Raw genomic sequence first — 6,433 nt, 5'->3', positions numbered from 1 at the left:
TCATCTTTACTGACCTCTGCTGTGACTGAGGTCATCTTTACTGACCTCTGCTGTGACTGAGGTCATCTTTACTGACCACTGCTGTGACTGAGGTCATCTTTACTGACCTCTGCAGTGACTGAGGTCATCTTTACTGACCTCTGCAGTGACTGAGGTCATCTTTACTGACCTCTGCAGTGACTGAGGTCATCTTTACTGACCACTGCTGTGACTGAGGTCATCTTTACTGACCTCTGCAGTGACTGAGGTCATCTTTACTGACCTCTGCTGTGACTGAGGTCATCTTTACTGACCTCTGCTGTGACTGAGGTCATCTTTACTGACCACTGCTGTGACTGAGGTCATCTTTACTGACCACTGCTGTGACTGAGGTCATCTTTACTGACCACTGCTGTGACTGAGGTCATCTTTACTGACCTCTGCAGTGACTGAGGTCATCTTTACTGACCTCTGCTGTGACTGAGGTCATCTTTACTGACCACTGCTGTGACTGATGTCATCTTTACGGACCTCTGCTGTGACTGAGGTCATCTTTACTGACCTCTGCTGTGACTGAGGTCATCTTTACTGACCACTGCTGTGACTGAGGTCATCTTTACTGACCTCTGCAGTGACTGAGGTCATCTTTACTGACCTCTGCTGTGACTGAGCTCATCTTTACTGACCTCTGCTGAGACTGAGGTCATCTTTACTGACCACTGCTGTGACTGAGGTCATCTTTACTGACCTCTGCAGTGAGTGACTGAGGTCATCTTTACTGACCTCTGCTGTGACTGAGGTCATCTTTACTGACCTCTGCTGTGACTGAGGTCATCTTTACTGACCACTGCTGTGACTGAGGTCATCTTTACTGACCTCTGCAGTGACTGAGGTCATCTTTACTGACCTCTGCTGTGACTGAGGTCATCTTTACTGACCTCTGCTGAGACTGAGGTCATCTTTACTGACCACTGCTGTGACTGAGGTCATCTTTACTGACCTCTGCTGTGACTGAGGTCATCTTTACTGACCACTGCAGTGACTGAGGTCATCTTTACTGACCACTGCTGAGACTGAGGTCATCTTTACTGACCACTGCAGTGACTGAGGTCATCTTTACTGACCACTGCAGTGACTGAGGTCATCTTTACTGACCTCTGCAGTGACTGAGGTCATCTTTACTGACCTCTGCTGAGACTGAGGTCATCTTTACTGACCTCTGCTGAGACTGAGGTCACCTTTACTGACCTCTGCTGTGACTGAGGTCATCTTTACTGACCACTGCAGTGACTGAGGTCATCTTTACTGACCTCTGCTGTGACTGAGGTCATCTTTACTGACCACTGCAGTGACTGAGGTCATCTTTACTGACCACTGCTGAGACTGAGGTCATCTTTACTGACCTCTGCTGAGACTGAGGTCATCTTTACTGACCTCTGCTGTGACTGAGGTCATCTTTACTGACCTCTGCTGAGACTGAGGTCATCTTTACTGACCACTGCAGTGACTGAGGTCATCTTTACTGACCACTGCTGAGACTGAGGTCATCTTTACTGACCACTGCTGTGACTGAGCTCATCTTTACTGACCTCTGCAGTGACTGAGGTCATCTTTACTGACCACTGCTGAGACTGAGGTCATCTTTACTGACCTCTGCTGTGACTGAGCTCATCTTTACTGACCTCTGCAGTGACTGAGGTCATCTTTACTGACCTCTGCTGTGACTGAGCTCATCTTTACTGACCACTGCAGTGACTGAGGTCATCTTAACTGACCACTGCTGTGACTGAGGTCATCTTTACTGACCACTGCTGAGACTGAGGTCATCTTTACTGACCTCTGCTGTGACTGAGGTCATCTTTACTGACCTCTGCTGTGACTGAGGTCATCTTTACTGACCTCTGCTGAGACTGAGGTCATCTTTACTGACCACTGCAGTGACTGAGGTCATCTTTACTGACCACTGCTGAGACTGAGGTCATCTTTACTGACCACTGCTGAGACTGAGGTCATCTTTACTGACCACTGCTGAGACTGAGGTCATCTTTACTGACCACTGCTGTGACTGAGGTCATCTTTACTGACCACTGCTGTGACTGAGGTCATCTTTACTGACCACTGCTGAGACTGAGGTCATCTTTACTGACCTCTGCTGTGACTGAGGTCATCTTTACTGACCACTGCTGAGACTGAGGTCATCTTTACTGACCTCTGCTGTGACTGAGGTCATCTTTACTGACCACTGCAGTGACTGAGGTCATCTTTACTGACCACTGCTGAGACTGATGTCATCTTTACTGACCTCTGCTGTGACTGAGGTCATCTTTACTGACCACTGCTGAGACTGAGGTCGTCTTTACTGACCACTGCTGTGACTGAGGTCATCTTTACTGACCTCTGCTGTGACTGAGGTCATCTTTACTGACCTCTGCTGAGACTGAGGTCATCTTTACTGACCTCTGCTGAGACTGAGGTCACCTTTACTGACCTCTGCTGTGACTGAGGTCATCTTTACTGACCACTGCAGTGACTGAGGTCATCTTTACTGACCTCTGCTGTGACTGAGGTCATCTTTACTGACCTCTGCTGAGACTGAGGTCACCTTTACTGACCTCTGCTGTGACTGAGGTCATCTTTACTGACCACTGCAGTGACTGAGGTCATCTTTACTGACCTCTGCTGTGACTGAGGTCATCTTTACTGACCTCTGCTGTGACTGAGGTCATCTTTACTGACCACTGCAGTGACTGAGGTCATCTTTACTGACCACTGCTGTGACTGAGGTCATCTTTACTGACCACTGCTGAGACTGAGGTCATCTTTACTGACCACTGCTGTGACTGAGGTCATCTTTACTGACCACTGCTGTGACTGAGGTCATCTTTACTGACCACTGCTGAGACTGAGGTCATCTTTACTGACCTCTGCTGTGACTGAGGTCATCTTTACTGACCACTGCTGAGACTGAGGTCATCTTTACTGACCTCTGCTGTGACTGAGGTCATCTTTACTGACCACTGCAGTGACTGAGGTCATCTTTACTGACCACTGCTGAGACTGATGTCATCTTTACTGACCTCTGCTGTGACTGAGGTCATCTTTACTGACCACTGCTGAGACTGAGGTCATCTTTACTGACCACTGCTGTGACTGAGGTCATCTTTACTGACCTCTGCTGTGACTGAGGTCATCTTTACTGACCTCTGCTGTGACTGAGGTCATCTTTACTGACCTCTGCTGAGACTGAGGTCATCTTTACTGACCTCTGCTGTGACTGAGGTCATCTTTACTGACCACTGCAGTGACTGAGGTCATCTTTACTGACCTCTGCTGTGACTGAGGTCATCTTTACTGACCTCTGCTGTGACTGAGGTCATCTTTACTGACCACTGCTGAGACTGAGGTCATCTTTACTGACATTTGCTGTGACTGAGGTCACCTTTACTGACCTCTGCTGAGACTGAGGTCACCTTTACTGACCTCTGCTGAGACTGAGGTCACCTTTACCGACCTCTGCTGTGACTGAGGTCACCTTTACTGACCACTGCTGTGACTGAGGTCATCTTTACTGACCACTGCTGAGACTGAGGTCATCTTTACTGACCTCTGCTGTGACTGAGGTCACCTTTACTTACCTCTGCTGAGACTGAGGTCATCTTTACTGACCTCTGCTGTGACTGAGGTCATCTTTACTGGCCTCTGCTGAGACTGAGGTCATCTTTACTGACCACTGCTGTGACTGAGGTCATCTTTACTGACCACTGCTGAGACTGAGGTCACCTTTACTGACCACTGCTGAGACTGAGGTCATCTTTACTGACCTCTGCTGAGACTGAGGTCATCTTTACTGACCTCTGCTGAGACTGAGGTCATCTTTACTGACCTCTGCTGTGACTGAGGTCACCTTTACTTACCTCTGCTGAGACTGAGGTCATCTTTACTTACCTCTGCTGAGACTGAGGTCATCTTTACTGACCTCTGCTGTGACTGAGGTCATCTTTACTGGCCTCTGCTGAGACTGAGGTCATCTTTACTGACCACTGCTGTGACTGAGGTCATCTTTACTGACCACTGCTGAGACTGAGGTCACCTTTACTGACCACTGCTGTGACTGAGGTCATCTTTACTGACCTCTGCTGAGACTGAGGTCATCTTTACTGACCTCTGCTGAGACTGAGGTCATCTTTACTGACCACTGCTGTGACTGAGGTCATCTTTACTGACCACTGCTGTGACTGAGGTCATCTTTACTGACCTCTGCTGAGACTGAGGTCATCTTTACTGACCTCTGCTGAGACTGAGGTCACCTTTACTGACCTCTGCTGAGACTGAGGTCACCTTTACTGACCTCTGCTGAGACTGAGGTCATCTTTACTGACCTCTGCTGTGACTGAGGTCACCTTTACTGACCTCTGCTGAGACTGAGGTCACCTTTACTGACCTCTGCTGAGACTGAGGTCACCTTTACTGACCTCTGCTGAGACTGAGGTCATCTTTACTGACCTCTGCTGTGACTGAGGTCATCTTTACTGACCTCTGCTGAGACTGAGGTCACCTTTACTGACCTCTGCTGAGACTGAGGTCATCTTTACTGACCTCTGCTGAGACTGAGGTCATCTTTACTGACCTCTGCTGTGACTGAGGTCACCTTTACTTACCTCTGCTGAGACTGAGGTCATCTTTACTTACCTCTGCTGAGACTGAGGTCATCTTTACTGACCTCTGCTGTGACTGAGGTCATCTTTACTGGCCTCTGCTGAGACTGAGGTCATCTTTACTGACCACTGCTGTGACTGAGGTCATCTTTACTGACCACTGCTGTGACTGAGGTCATCTTTACTGACCTCTGCTGAGACTGAGGTCATCTTTACTGACCTCTGCTGAGACTGAGGTCACCTTTACTGACCTCTGCTGAGACTGAGGTCATCTTTACTGACCACTGCTGTGACTGAGGTCATCTTTACTGACCACTGCTGTGACTGAGGTCATCTTTACTGACCTCTGCTGAGACTGAGGTCATCTTTACTGACCTCTGCTGAGACTGAGGTCACCTTTACTGACCTCTGCTGAGACTGAGGTCACCTTTACTGACCTCTGCTGAGACTGAGGTCATCTTTACTGACCTCTGCTGTGACTGAGGTCACCTTTACTGACCTCTGCTGAGACTGAGGTCACCTTTACTGACCTCTGCTGAGACTGAGGTCACCTTTACTGACCTCTGCTGAGACTGAGGTCATCTTTACTGACCTCTGCTGTGACTGAGGTCATCTTTACTGACCTCTGCTGAGACTGAGGTCACCTTTACTGACCACTGCTGTGACTGAGGTCACCTTTACTGACCTCTGCTGAGACTGAGGTCATCTTTACTGACCACTGCTGTGACTGAGGTCATCTTTACTGACCTCTGCTGAGACTGAGGTCATCTTTACTGACCTCTGGTGAGACTGAGGTCACCTTTACTGACCTCTGCTGAGACTGAGGTCACCTTTACTGACCTCTGCTGAGACTGAGGTCACCTTTACTGACCTCTGCTGAGACTGAGGTCATCTTTACTGACCACTGCTGTGACTGAGGTCATCTTTACTGACCACTGCTGTGACTGAGGTCATCTTTACTGACCTCTGCTGTGACTGAGGTCACCTTTACTGACCTCTGCTGAGACTGAGTTCACCTTTACTGACCTCTGCTGTGACTGAGGTCATCTTTACTGTCAAAATTGACAAGAGTTTAAATCATTAATTAAAAGTCAATTATGACAAAAACTTGAAATTATGAAAGTAAAAATGAAATGTATGTCATAATTATGAGATCAAAATGTGAAATGATGACACTAATTTGAATTTGTTTGAAAAGTCGAAATTATGACAAAAGTATGTAGTAATTATTAATTAAAAGGCTTAATAATGACAAAAAAAATTTTATGATCCACAAAAATGTAATGGAAATTATGACTTAAAAAGGCGAAATTTACCAAAAAAAACTGAATTGTCATAATTATGAGAAAAGGTTAAAATTATGACAGAAATGAAGAAATTATTAATTTAAAGGCGTAATTATGACAGAAATCGAAATTATGACAAAAAAATATTACTTTAAAGGTTTTAATTATGACAAAGTAAGAAATGATGGGTCTGTACGTCATAATTATTAGATGAAAATGTGAAATGTAAACATACTATATTGCTACTAATAACATACTACTAATTGCTACTATATTGCTACTAATAACATACTACTAATTGCTACTATATTGCTACTAATAACATACTACTAATAATCATAATTATGACAGTAAAAACTCGAAATTGACAAAATTCAGAATGATCATAATTATGACAAAAAGACAAATTATGACTTTGCAAATCATAGTTATGAGATGGAAATTTGAAATGCTGACATACTAATATTAATTAAATTTTGACAAAGTAAACATCCCATAATGAAATCTTCTGAA

Source organism: Gobio gobio (assembly GCF_949357685.1).
Source record: "Gobio gobio genome assembly, chromosome: 17".
NCBI lineage: Eukaryota > Metazoa > Chordata > Actinopteri > Cypriniformes > Gobionidae > Gobio > Gobio gobio.
This window is presented reverse-complemented; position numbering follows the sequence as displayed.